This window comes from Oncorhynchus keta, chromosome 24, assembly GCF_023373465.1.
Source record: "Oncorhynchus keta strain PuntledgeMale-10-30-2019 chromosome 24, Oket_V2, whole genome shotgun sequence".
In the NCBI taxonomy this organism is placed as follows: domain Eukaryota; kingdom Metazoa; phylum Chordata; class Actinopteri; order Salmoniformes; family Salmonidae; genus Oncorhynchus; species Oncorhynchus keta.
The window spans coordinates 2,057,970-2,073,792 of record NC_068444.1 but is presented as its reverse complement, the minus strand read 5'-3'; positions in this window follow the sequence as shown (position 1 = coordinate 2,073,792).

The following is a 15,823-nucleotide window of genomic DNA, read 5'->3' as shown; positions in this document are numbered from 1 at the left end:
GCCATGTCAATAAAGTCTATTGGAGAGAGAGAGAGAGACCGTGATTATCATTGAGAGAGAGCGAGAGACCGTGCTTATCATTGAGAGAGAGAGAGACCGTGATTATCATTGAGAGAGAGAGAGAGAGACCGTGCTTATCATTGAGAGAGAGAGAGACCGTGCTTATCATTGAGAGAGAGAGAGAGACCGTGCTTATCATTGAGAGAGAGAGAGAGAGAGAGAGAGAGAGAGAGAGAGAGAGAGAGAGAGAGAGAGAGAGAGAGAGAGAGAGAGAGAGAGAGAGAGAGAGAGAGAGAGAGAGAGAGAGAGAGAGAGAGAGAGAGAGAGAGAGAGAGAGAGAGAGAGAGAGAGAGAGAGAGAGAGAGAGAGAGAGAGAGAGAGAGAGAGAGAGAGAGAGAGCGTGCTTATCAGAGAGAGAGAGAGAGAGAGAGAGAGAGAGAGAGCGTGCTTATCATTGAGAGAGAGAGAGAGACCGTGCTTATCATTGAGAGAGAGAGAGAGACCGTGCTTATCATTGAGAGAGAGAGAGAGAGAGCTTATCAGAGAGAGAGAGAGAGAGAGAGTGACCGTGCTTATGAGAGAGAGAGAGAGACCGTGCTTATCATTGAGAGAGAGAGAGAAACCGTGCTTATCATTGAGAGAGAGAGAGAAACCGTGCTTATCATTGAGAGAGAGAGAAACCGTGCTTATCATTGAGAGAGGGCCGTGAGAGAGAAACCGTGCTTATCATTGAGAGAAACCGTGAGAGAGAGAAACCGTGCTTATCATTGAGAGAGAGAGAGAGAGAGAGAGAGAGAGAGAGAGAGAGAGATAGAGAGCGTGCTTATCATTGAGAGAGAGAGAGAGACCGTGCTTATCATTGAGAGAGAGAGAGACCGTGCTTATCATTGAGAGAGAGAGAGAGACCGTGCTTATCATTGAGAGAGAGAGAGAGAGACCGTGCTTATCATTGAGAGAGAGAGAGAGAGACCGTGCTTATCATTGAGAGAGAGAGAGAGACCGTGCTTATCATTGAGAGAGAGAGAGAGAGAGAGAGAGAGAGAGAGAGAGAGAGAGAGACCGTGCTTATCATTGAGAGAGAGAGAGACCGTGCTTATCATTGAGAGAGAGAGAGAGACCGTGCTTATCATTGAGAGAGAGAGAGAGAGAGAGAGACCGTGCTTATCATTGAGAGAGAGAGAGACCGTGCTTATCATTGAGAGAGAGAGAGACCGTGCTTATCATTGAGAGAGAGACCGTGCTTATCATTGAGAGAGAGAGAGAGACCGTGCTTATCATTGAGAGAGAGAGAGAGACCGTGCTTATCATTGAGAGAGAGAGAGAGAGAGAGACCGTGCTTATCATTGAGAGAGAGAGAGAGACCGTGCTTATCATTGAGAGAGAGAGAGAGAGAGAGAAAGAGAGACAGACAAGACAGCTCATCATTAGGCCTCGGAGAGAGACAATTTGAATTTGTGAAGCCGGTTGTGAGAATGCGAAGCTGTCATCAAGGCAAAGGGTGTGTAATGGGGGAAGGGTGAGACCAACGCGCAGCGTTCTTTGAGTTCCACATAATTTAATAATGAAGTGAAACTTTTAGAAAAAACTAAACAATAAAGACCAATGACCAAACAGCTTCGTTGTGCCAACCACCTGCACACAACCGAAGAACAAGATTCCACACTGAAGGAGGGAAAAAAGCTACCTAGGTATGATTCCCAATCAGAGACAATGATAGACAGCTGTCCCTGATTGAGAACCATACCCGGCCAAACACAAAGAAATAGAAAATATAGAAACATGAACATAGAATGCCCACCCTGGTCACACCTTGGCCTAACCAAAATAGAGAATAAAAACCTTTCTATGTCCAGGGCGTGACAGGGTGACTACTTTGAATAATATAAAATATATTCTGATTTGTTTAAAAGTTCTTTGGTTACTACATGATTCCATATGTGTTATTTCATAGTTTTGATGTCTTCACTATTATTCTACAATGTAGAAATTATTGAATTAGCAGGTGTGTCCAAACTTTTGACTGGTACTGTACACATAATCAAATGCAAATCTTAGAATCATCTATTAAACACTACCAGAACCCACTGGATTCTTCAATTACATTAAACACTACCAGGACCCACTGGATTCTCCAATTACATTAAACACTACCAGGACCCACTGGATTCTTCCATCACATTAAACACTACCAGAACCCACTGGATTCTTCAATGACATTAAACGACCATTAAACACTACCAGGACCCACTGGATTCTTCAATTACATTAAACACTACCAGGACCCACTGGATTCTTCAATTACATTAAACACTACCAGGACCCACTGGATTCTTCAATTACATTAAACACTACCAGGACCCACTGGATTCTTCAATTACATTAAACACTACCAGAACCCACTGGATTCTTCAATTACATTAAACACTACCAGGACCCACTGGATTCTTCAATTACATTAAACACTACCAGAACCCACTGGATTCTTCAATTACATTAAACACTACCAGACCCACTGGATTCTCCAATTACATTAAACACTACCAGAACCCACTGGATTCTTCAATTACATTAAACACTACCAGGACCCACTGGATTCTTCCATCACATTAAACACTACCAGAACCCACTGGATTCTTCAATTACATTAAACACTACCAGGACCCACTGGATTCTTCCATTACATTAAACACTACCAGAACCCACTGGATTCTTCAATCACATTAAACACTACCAGGACCCACTGGATTCTTCAATTACATTAAACACTACCAGAACCCACTGGATTCTCCAATTACATTAAACACTACCAGAACCCACTGGATTCTTCAATTACATTAAACACTACCAGAACCCACTGGATTCTTCAATCACATTAAACACTACCAGGACCCACTGGATTCTCCAATTACATTAAACACTACCAGAACCCACTGGATTCTTCAATTACATTAAACACTACCAGGACCCACTGGATTCTCCAATTACATTAAACACTACCAGAACCCACTGGATTCTTCAATTACATTAAACACTACCAGAACCCAACCCACTACCAGAACCCACTGGATTCTTCCATTACATTAAACACTACCAGAACCCACTGGATTCTTCAATTACATTAAACACTACCAGAACCCACTGGATTCTTCCAATTACATTAAACACTACCAGAACCCACTGGATTCTTCCATCACATTAAACACTACCAGAACCCACTGGATTCAATTACATTAAACACTACCAGAACCCACTGGATTCTTCAATTACATTAAACACTACCAGGACCCACTGGATTCTTCAATTACATTAAACACTACCAGGACCCACTGGATTCTTCAATTACATTAAACACTACCAGGACCCACTGGATTCTTCCATTACATTAAACACTACCAGAACCCACTGGATTCTCCAATTACATTAAACACTACCAGAACCCACTGGATTCTTCCATTACATTAAACACTACCAGAACCCACTGGATTCTCCAATTACATTAAACACTACCAGAACCCACTGGATTCTCCAATTACATTAAACACTACCAGGACCCACTGGATTCTTCAATTACATTAAACACTACCAGGACCCACTGGATTCTTCAATTACATTAAACACTACCAGAACCCACTGGATTCTTCAATTACATTAAACACTACCAGGACCCACTGGATTCTCCAATTACATTAAACACTACCAGAACCCACTGGATTCTTCAATTACATTAAACACTACCAGGACCCACTGGATTCTTCCATTACATTAAACACTACCAGAACCCACTGGATTCTTCAATCACATTAAACACTACCAGGACCCACTGGATTCTTCCATTACATTAAACACTACCAGAACCCACTGGATTCTTCAATTACATTAAACACTACCAGAACCCACTGGATTCTTCAATTACATTAAACACTACCAGGACCCACTGGATTCTCCAATTACATTAAACACTACCAGAACCCACTGGATTCTCCAATTACATTAAACACTACCAGAACCCACTGGATTCTTCAATTACATTAAACACTACCAGAACCCACTGGATTCTTCAATTACATTAAACACTACCAGAACCCACTGGATTCTCCAATTACATTAAACACTACCAGAACACACTGGATTCTTCAATCACATTAAACACTACAGGACCCACTGGATTCTCCAATTACATTAAACACTACCAGAACCCACTGGATTCTTCAATTACATTAAACACTACCAGAACCCACTGGATTCTTCCATTACATTAAACACTACCAGAACCCACTGGATTCTTCCATTACATTAAACACTACCAGGACCCACTGGATTCTCCAATTACATTAAACACTACCAGAACCCACTGGATTCTTCAATCACATTAAACACTACCATGGACCCACTGGATTCTCCAATTACATTAAACACTACCAGAACCCACTGGATTCTCCAATTACATTAAACACTACCAGAACCCACTGGATTCTCCAATTACATTAAACACTACCAGAACCCACTGGATTCTCCAATTACATTAAACACTACATGGACCCACTGGATTCTCCAATCACATTAAACACTACCAGAACCCACTGGATTCTTCAATTACATTAAACACTACCAGGACCCACTGGATTCTTCCATTACATTAAACACTACCAGAACCCACTGGATTCTTCAATTACATTAAACACTACCAGAACCCACTGGATTCTTCAATCACATTAAACACTACCAGGACCCACTGGATTCTTCAATTACATTAAACACTACCAGGACCCACTGGATTCTTCAATTACATTAAACACTACCAGGACCCACTGGATTCTCCAATTACATTAAACACTACCAGGACCCACTGGATTCTCCAATTACATTAAACACTACATTAAACACTACCAACCCACTGGATTCTTCAATACATTAAACACTACCAGGACCCACTGGATTCTCCAATTACATTAAACACCAGAACCCACTGGATTCTTCAATTACATTAAACACTACCAGAACCCACTGGATTCTTCAATTACATTAAACACTACCAGAACCCACTGGATTCTTTCATTTACCAGGACCCAATTCTTCAATCACATTAAACACTACCAGGACCCACTGGATTCTTCAATTACATTAAAGACTACCAGAACCCACTGGATTCTCCAATTACATTAAACACTACCAGGACCCACTGGATTCTCCAATTACATTAAACACTACCAGAACCCACTGGATTCTTCAATCACATTAAACACTACCAGGACCCACTGGATTCTTCACCATTACCCATTAAACACTACCAGAACCCACTGGATTCTTCAATCACATTAAACACTACATGGACCCACTGGATTCTCCAATTACATTAAACACTACCAGAACCCACTGGATTCTTCCAATTACATTAAACACTACCAGAACCCACTGGATTCTTCCATTACATTAAACACTACCAGAACCCACTGGATTCTTCCATTACATTAAACACTACCAGGACCCACTGGATTCTCCAATTACATTAAACACTACCAGAACCCACTGGATTCTTCAATCACATTAAACACTACATGGACCCACTGGATTCTCCAATTACATTAAACACTACCAGAACCCACTGGATTCTCCAATTACATTAAACACTACCAGGACCCACTGGATTCTCCAATTACATTAAACACTACCAGAACCCACTGGATTCTCCAATTACATTAAACACTACCAGGACCCACTGGATTCTCCAATCACATTAAACACTACCAGGACCCACTGGATTCTCCATTACATTAAACAGGACCCACTGGATTCTCCAATTACATTAAACACTACCAGAACCCACTGGATTCTTCATTACATTAAACACTACCAGAACCCACTGGATTCTTCAATTACATTAAACACTACCAGAACCCACTGGATTCTTACCAGGACCCAATTCTTCAATCACATTAAACACTGGATTCTTCAATTACATTAAAGACTACCAGAACCCACTGGATTCTCCAATTACATTAAACACTACCAGGACCCACTGGATTCTCCAATTACATTAAACACTACCAGAACCCACTGGATTCTTCAATCACATTAAACACTACCAGGACCCACTGGATTCTTCAATCACATTAAACACTACCAGGACCCACTGGATTCTTCAATTACATTAAACACTACCAGAACCCACTGGATTCTCCAATTACATTAAACACTACCAGGACCCACTGGATTCTCCAATTACATTAAACACTACCAGAACCCACTGGATTCTTCAATCACATTAAACACTACCAGGACCCACTGGATTCTTCAATCACATTAAACACTACCAGGACCCACTGGATTCTTCAATTACATTAAACACTACCAGAACCCACTGGATTCTTCAATTACATTAAACACTACCAGGACCCACTGGATTCTCCAATTACATTAAACACTACCAGAACCCACTGGATTCTTCAATCACATTAAACACTACCAGGACCCACTGGATTCTCCAATTACATTAAACACTACCAGAACCCACTGGATTCTTCAATCACATTAAACACTACCAGAACCCACTGGATTCTTCAATTACATTAAACACTACCAGAACCCACTGGATTCTTCCATCACATTAAACACTACCAGGACCCACTGGATTCTTCAATTACATTAAACACTACCAGGACCCACTGGATTCTTCAATTACATTAAACACTACCAGAACCCACTGGATTCTCCAATTACATTAAACACTACCAGGACCCACTGGATTCTCCAATTACATTAAACACTACCAGAACCCACTGGATTCTCCAATTACATTAAACACTACCAGGACCCACTGGATTCTCCAATTACATTAAACACTACCAGAACCCACTGGATTCTTCAATTACATTAAACACTACCAGGACCCACTGGATTCTCCAATTACATTAAACACTACCAGGACCCACTGGATTCTCCAATTACATTAAACACTACCAGAACCCACTGGATTCTTCAATTACATTAAACACTACCAGGACCCACTGGATTCTCCAATTACATTAAACACTACCAGGACCCACTGGATTCTCCAATTACATTAAACACTACCAGGACCCACTGGATTCTCCAATTACATTAAACACTACCAGAACCCACTGGATTCTCCAATTACATTAAACACTACCAGAACCCACTGGATTCTCCAATTACATTAAACACTACCAGAACCCACTGGATTCTCCAATTACATTAAACACTACCAGAACCCACTGGATTCTCCAATTACATTAAACACTACCAGGACCCACTGGATTCTTCCATTACATTAAACACTACCAGAACCCACTGGATTCTTCAATTACATTAAACACTACCAGAACCCACTGGATTCTTCAATTACATTAAACACTACCAGGACCCACTGGATTCTTCAATCACATTAAACACTACCAGGACCCACTGGATTCTTCCATTACATTAAACACTACCAGAACCCACTGGATTCTTCAATTACATTAAACACTACCAGGACCCACTGGATTCTTCAATTACATTAAACACTACCAGGACCCACTGGATTCTTCAATTACATTAAACACTACCAGAACCCACTGGATTCTTCAATCACATTAAACACTACCAGGACCCACTGGATTCTCCAATTACATTAAACACTACCAGAACCCACTGGATTCTTCAATTACATTAAACACTACCAGGACCCACTGGATTCTCCAATTACATTAAACACTACCAGGACCCACTGGATTCTCCAATTACATTAAACACTACCAGGACCCACTGGATTCTCCAATTACATTAAACACTACCAGAACCCACTGGATTCTCCAATTACATTAAACACTACCAGAACCCACTGGATTCTTCAATTACATTAAACACTACCAGAACCCACTGGATTCTCCAATTACATTAAACACTACCAGGACCCACTGGATTCTTCAATTACATTAAACACTACCAGGACCCACTGGATTCTTCAATTACATTAAACACTACCAGGACCCACTGGATTCTCCAATTACATTAAACACTACCAGAACCCACTGGATTCTTCCATTACATTAAACACTACCAGAACCCACTGGATTCTTCAATTACATTAAACACTACCAGAACCCACTGGATTCTCCAATTACATTAAACACTACCAGAACCCACTGGATTCTTCAATCACATTAAACACTACCAGAACCCACTGGATTCTCCAATTACATTAAACACTACCAGGACCCACTGGATTCTCCAATCACATTAAACACTACCAGGACCCACTGGATTCTCCCATTACATTAAACACTACCAGAACCCACTGGATTCTCCAATTACATTAAACACTACCAGGACCCACTGGATTCTCCAATTACATTAAACACTACCAGGACCCACTGGATTCTTCAATTACATTAAACACTACCAGGACCCACTGGATTCTCCAATTACATTAAACACTACCAGAACCCACTGGATTCTCCAATTACATTAAACACTACCAGAACCCACTGGATTCTCCAATTACATTAAACACTACCAGGACCCACTGGATTCTCCAATTACATTAAACACTACCAGGACCCACTGGATTCTCCAATTACATTAAACACTACCAGGACCCACTGGATTCTCCAATTACATTAAACACTACCAGAACCCACTGGATTCTCCAATTACATTAAACACTACCAGGACCCACTGGATTCTTCCATTACATTAAACACTACCAGGACCCACTGGATTCTCCAATTACATTAAACACTACCAGGACCCACTGGATTCTTCAATTACATTAAACACTACCAGAACCCACTGGATTCTCCAATTACATTAAACACTACCAGGACCCACTGGATTCTCCAATTACATTAAACACTACCAGAACCCACTGGATTCTTCAATTACATTAAACACTACCAGGACCCACTGGATTCTTCAATTACATTAAACACTACCAGGACCCACTGGATTCTTCAATTACATTAAACACTACCAGGACCCACTGGATTCTCCAATGACATTGAATGAACTACAGGGCAAAATAAAAACCCTCCAACCCAAAAATGCCTGTGGTGTTGATGGTATCCTCATTGAAATTATAAAATGTACAGATCACAAATTCCAAATGGCTATACTAAAACTCTTTATCATCATCTTCAGATCTGGCACCTTCCCCAATATTTGGAACCAAGGACTGATCACCCCAATTCACAAAAGTGACCCCAATAACTACCGTGGGATATGAGTCAACAGCAACCTTGGGAAAATCCTCTGTATTATCATTAACAGCAGACGCGTACATTTCCTCAGTAAAAACAATGTACTGAGCAAATGTCAAAATGGCTTTTTACCAAATTACCAAACTACAGACACCCTGCATTCACCCTGCATTCACCCTGCACACCATCATTGACAAACAAACCAAAACAAAGGTTAAGTCTTCTCATGCTTTGTTTTTTTAGAAATGAAAAACTGCCCACCCTAATCACACCCTGACCTAACCAAATAGAGAAATAAAAAAGGCTCTCTAAGCCTTAGACATCCTTTAAGTGAGGATCACCACTTTATTTAAAGAATGTGAAGTGTCAGAAGTAGAGAGAATTATTTATTTCAGGTTTTATTTATTTCATCACATTCCCAGTGGGTCAGAAGTTTACATTCACTCAATTAGTATTTGGTAGCATTGCCTTTAAATTGTTTAACTTGGGTCAAACATTTCGGGTTGCCTTCCACAAGCTTCCCACAATAAGTTGTGTAAATGTTGGCCAATTCCTCCTGACAGAGCTGGTGTAACTGAGTCAGGTTTGTAGGCCTCCTTGCTCGCACACGCTTTTTCAGTTCTGCCCACAAATTTTCTTTAGGATTGAGGTCAGGGCTTTGTGATGGCCACTCCAATACTTTGTTGTCCTTAGTAAGACATTTTGCCACAACTTTGGAAGTGTGCTTGGGGTCATTGTCCATTTGGAAGACCCATTTACGACCAAGCTTTAATTTCCTGACTGATGTCTTGAGATGTTGCTTCAATATATCCATTTTCCACTCTCATGATGCCATCTATTTTGTGAAGTGCACCAGTCCCTCCTGCAGCAAAGCACCCCCAGAACATGATGCTGCCACCCCCGTGCTTCACGGTTGGGATGGTGTTCTTCAGCTTGCAAGCCTCCCACTTTTTACTCCAAACATAACAAGGGTCATTATGGCCAAACAGTTCTATTTTTGTTTCATCAGACCAGAGGACAATTCTAAAGAAAAAAATATATTTGTCCCCATGTGCAGTTGCAAACTGTAGTCTGGCTTTTTTATGACGGTTTTGGAGCAATGGCTTCTTTCTTGCTGAGAGGCCTTTCAGGTTATGTCGATATAGGACTTGTTTTACTGTGGATATAGATAATTTTGTACCTGTTTCCTCCAGCATCTTCACAAGGTCCTTCGCTGTTGTTCTGGGATTGATTTGCACTTTTCACACCAAAGTACGTTCATCTCTAGGAGACAGAATGCGTCTCCTTCCTGAGCGGTATGATGGCTGCGTGGTCCCATGGTGTTTATACTTGCGTACTATTGTTTTTACAGATGAACGTGGTACCTTCAGGCGTTTGGAAATTGCTCCCAAGGATGAACCAGACTTGTGGAGGTCTACAATTTTATTCTGAGGTCTTGGTTGATTTCTTTTGATTTTCCCATGATGTCAAGCAGAAGCTTCTAAGCTTTGACATAATTTTCTGGAATTTTCCGAGCTGTTTAAAGGCACAGTCAAGGCTCCGTCCCTTCCTTTCTCCCTCCCTTTCTCCTCCCTTCCTACCTCCCTCCCTACCTCCCTCCCTGCCCACCTCCCTCCCTCCCTACCTCCCTCCCCCCTCCCTACCTCCCTTCCTCCCTCCCTCCCTCCCTTTCGCTCTCCCTTCCTTCCTCCTTCCCTCCCTTTCTCCCTCCCTTTCTCCCTCCCTCCCTCCCTTTCGCTCTCCCTTCCTTCCTCCTTCCCTCCCTTTCTCCCTCCCTCCCTCCCTCCCTCCCTACCTCCCTTTCGCTCTCCCTTCCTTCCTCCTTCCTCCTTCCCTCCCTTTCTCCCTCCCTCCCTCCCTCCCTCCCTCCCTCCCTCCCTCCCTTTCGCTCTCCCTTCCTTCCTCCTTCCCTACCTCCCTCCCTGCCCACCTCCCTCCCTCCCTCCCTCCCTTCCTACCTCCCTTTCGCTCTCCCTTCCTTCCTCCTTCCCTCCCTTTCTCCCTCCCTCCCTCCCTCCCTCCCTTTCGCTCTCCCTTCCTTCCTCCTTCCCTACCTCCCTCCCTGCCCACCTCCCTCCCTCCCTCCCTTCCTACCTCCCTTTTGCTCTCCCTTCCTTCCTCCTTCCCTACCTCCCTCCCTGCCCACCTCCCTCCCTCCCTCCATTCCTCCCTCCCTCCATTTCCATGGAGGTCTCCATGTGGTCTCCATGTGGTCTCCATGTGGTCTCCATGTGGTTTCCATGTGGTCTCCATGTGGTTTCCATGTGGTCTCCAGGTAGCCTGCATGTGGTCTCCATGTTGTTTCCATGTGGTTTCCATGTGGTCTCCATGTTGTTTCCATGTGGTCTCCATGTTGTTTCCATGTTGTCTCCATGTGGTCTCCATGTGGTCTCCATGTTGTCTCCATGTGGTCTCCATGTAGTCTCCATGTGGTCTCCATGTGGTCTCCATGTTGTTTCCATGTGGTCTCCATGTGGTCTCCATGTGGTCTCCATGTTGTTTCCATGTGGTCTCCATGTGGTCTCCATGTTGTTTCCATGTGGTCTCCATGTGGTCTCCAGGTAGCCTCCATGTGGTCTCCATGTTGTCTCCATGTTGTTTCCATGTGGTCTCCATGTGGTCTCCATGTGGTCTCCATGTGGTCTCCATGTAGTCTCCATGTTGTTTCCATGTGGTCTCCATGTGGTCTCCATGTGGTCTCCATGTGGTCTCCATGTTGTTTCCATGTGGTCTCCATGTGGTTTCCATGTGGTCTCCATGTGGTCTCCATGTGGTTTCCATGTGGTCTCCATGTGGTCTCCATGTGGTTTCCATGTGGTCTCCATGTGGTCTCCATGTGGTCTCCATGTGGTTTCCATGTGGTCTCCATGTGGTCTCCATGTGGTCTCCATGTGGTTTCCATGTGGTCTCCATGTGGTCTCCATGTGGTTTCCATGTGGTCTCCATGTGGTCTCCATGTGGTCTCCATGTGGTCTCCATGTGGTCTCCATGTGGTCTCCATGTTGTTTCCATGTGGTCTCCATGTTGTCTCCATGTGGTCTCCATGTTGTCTCCATGTGGTCTCCATGTGGTCTCCATGTGGTCTCCATGTGGTTGATACCATTCCATTGACTCCATTCCAGCCATTATCGTGAGCTGTCCTCCCCCTCAGCAGCCTCCACAAAACAGACAACCTTGACTTATGTGGAATATTACCTATTCAGTTTAAACAACATTTCTTTTAAGAAATGCCTTACAGTACAGTTTCTACACCACTGCAGTTGATGACATGTACAGCTCACATTATTCACGAGTTGAATGGAGTCAAGCTGTCATAGCTGTTTTCCAGCATAATAGTAGTTGTAATACTGCCTGGTTCCCCATCTTCATTCATCAGTATCTCCTCAATGATCGTATAATCTAGTAGTTGGAGTCTACTCATCAATAGAAGCATTATCCAATAAGCCATTTGGTTTTGTCTCCTTTAGAGAGAAATGCCAGCTCGACAGGGAGTCAGCACAGTTCTCACAAAGCTGCTGCGGTGATGGTCTTTCCTGAGTCTCTGATACACCCAGAAACACAAAGACTTTTCTTCAGAGGAGAATTGTCTCTGTGGTTTCTGGAGAAATACATGGAGTATTCAGGTGTAAATGTGTCCTTTGTGTATCGCCCCAGGTGGTGTAGTCTAGTTTTGCTAACGTGTTCCCTCGCCTCTCGAGCCTCTCCGTGGTGCAACATATAGCTGCTTTACTTGCCAACCTGCTTTAATGACCTTCCTTCCCCTCCCTACTGGTTCTCCCTTTGACTGTATAGCCTGTTTTCTGCAAGGACAATGAGTACATTACAGGGTTGTACCCTGCTCTCACAGTGTGTGAGACTAATATTACTTACCTATACAATGGCTGTATGTCCAACAAACATGGGACGTCCTGAGGACATTTGGCGTTCCCATTAGTTCCTTTAAGGGTTTTGTTGCGACATTATCCAAATCAAATCAAATCAAATCAAATTTATTTATATAGCCCTTCGTACATCAGCTGATATCTCAAAGTGCTGTACAGAAACCCAGCCTAAAACCCCAAACAGCAAACAATGCAGGTGTAAAAGCAGGTGTATCCCACTGATGTTCTGAGAACGTTTTAAGAAAGTTATATCACGATCCCAAGGGACTGTTCTCTGGGGGTCCTTTGTCTAGATCCCTGTACATCACTTAGGTTCTGAGGACTTTCATTTTATTATTCCTTAGGATGTTGTGTCATGGTCCTCTGGAGGTTTTGTCTACTTACCGGTTTGTCCCAAGGACGTTTTGAAGAGGTTCTTAGGACGTTGTGTCATGGTCCTCTGGAGGTTTTGTCTAGTTCCCGGGTTTGTCCCAAGGACGTTTTTAGGAAGTTCTTGGGGCGTTGTGTCATGGTCCTCTGGAGGTTTTGTCTAGTTCCCGGGTTTGTCCCAAGGACGTTTTTAGGAAGTTCTTGGGGCGTTGTGTCATGGTCTCCTGAACGTTCTTGGGGAGTTTTGTCGTAGTACCTGAAGGTCTCCTGAACGTTCTTGGGGAGTTTTGTCGTAGTACCGTGAAGGTCTCCTGAACGTTCTTGGGGAGTTTTGTCGTAGTACCCTGAAGGTCTCCTGAACGTTCTTGGGGAGTTTTGTCGTAGTAACCTGAAGGTTTTTGTTCATGGCTGGAGTGGAATGACTGCAATGGTATCCAGCACATGTGTTTGATACTATTCCATTCACTCCATTATTATGAGCTGTCCTCCACTGGTCAAATATATAGATATTTTTTCATGAACCTCTATTTAACTAGGCAAGTCAGTTAAGAATTTATTCTTATTTACAATGACAGCCTACCGGGGAACAGTGGGTTAACTGCCTATTTTTAACAGATTTTTACCCTGTCAGCTCGGGATTCAACCCAGCAACCTTTTGGTTACTTTTCTTTTTTTTTTGCTCTAACGACTAGGACACCTGCCGCCCCCATATGTTACTCTGGAATCACTATGATAAATATAATAGTTTTTCTTCAGTGTATTTTTAACCGAGATGAGTTACTTTGAAGTGCAAAGTAGGCCTTTCAGGTTAAATCATTGATACAGACACGGTGGTGTAGCAAGAGGTTGTGAGTTCAAATCCCAGGTGAATGAAATACACCATGTAATCATGTACTGTTTGTAGGTCAAATATGTAAGTTAAACGTATAAATGTTATGTGTGTGTGGTTGACCCTAGCATAGCCTAAAGACAAAGAGCTGCGACTGGACAAGTGGTTCACCAATCAGGGCCTTGATGGTTTTTGCAACAGTAACAAGGGGTGATGTGGAATGAAACAGCAGTAGCACAAATGCCTTCTCGGCTACGTTTGCCATATTGTACATTGTTCTTCGATATTTTTTTGTTGTTGTAATGTCATTAGCACAGTATACAGTTGAAAGTCGGAAGTTAACATACACCTTAGCCAAATACATTTTAAACTGAGTTTTTCCACAATTCCTGACATTTAATCCTAGTAAAAATTCCCTGTCTTAGGTCAGTGAGAATCACCGCTTTATTTAAAGCATGTGAAATGTCAGAATAATAGTAGAGAGAATGCTTTAGTATTTGGTAGCATTGCCTTTAAATTGTTTAACTTGGGTCAAATATTTTGGGTAACCTTCCCATTGTCTGGTATGAGAACGGTAGCCGCTATTTGCAAAAGCAGGTTGTCTGCGGAAAGCTGAGTATCTTGGCTATTGATCGATACCTTCAAAATCTTGCTTTTTGGCAAAAGATTTTCGGCGAAAGCATAAGAAGCTATTATCTGATGTTAGCACAACAGTAAACAAAGAGGGTAGCATATTTCAACCCTGCAGGCGCTACACAAATACAGAAATAAAATATAAAACATGCCTTACCTTTGATGAGCTTCTTTTGTTGGCACTCCAATATGTCCCATAAACATCACAATTGGTCATTTTGTTCGATTAATTCCGTCCATATATATCCAAAATGTCAATTTATTTGGCGCGTTTGATCTAGAAAAAAACAGCTTCCATAATGCCCAACGTCACTACAAAATATTTCAAAAGTTGCCTATCAACTTTGCCAAAATATTTCAAACTACTTTTTAAATGTTAATAATTGATCAAATTGAAGACGGGTCTATCTGTGTTCAATACAGGAACTGTAACGGCATTCTAGGTGTGGTGAAGGAGAGTCGGACCAAACTGCAGCGTGTAAATTGCGATCTATGTTTAATGAAAACACAAACGTAAATACTAATAAACACAAAACACTACAAAACAATAAAGGTAATGAAAACCGAAACAGCCTATACTTGTCAACTAAATACAGCGACAGGAACAAAGACACTAAGGACAATCACCCACGACAAACTCAAAGAATATGGCTGCCTAAATATGGTTCCCAATCAGAGACAACGATAAGCACCTGCCTCTGATTGAGAACCAGTCCAGACAGCCATAGACTTTGCTAGATAACCCCACTAGCTATAATCCCAAATACATACACACCAAAACCCCAAGACAAAACACACCACAATACAAAAACTCCATGCCACACCCTGGCCTGACCCAATACATGAAGAAGAACACAAAATACTTAGACCAGGGCGTGACAGAACCCCCCCCCCCTAAGGTGCGGACTCCCGAA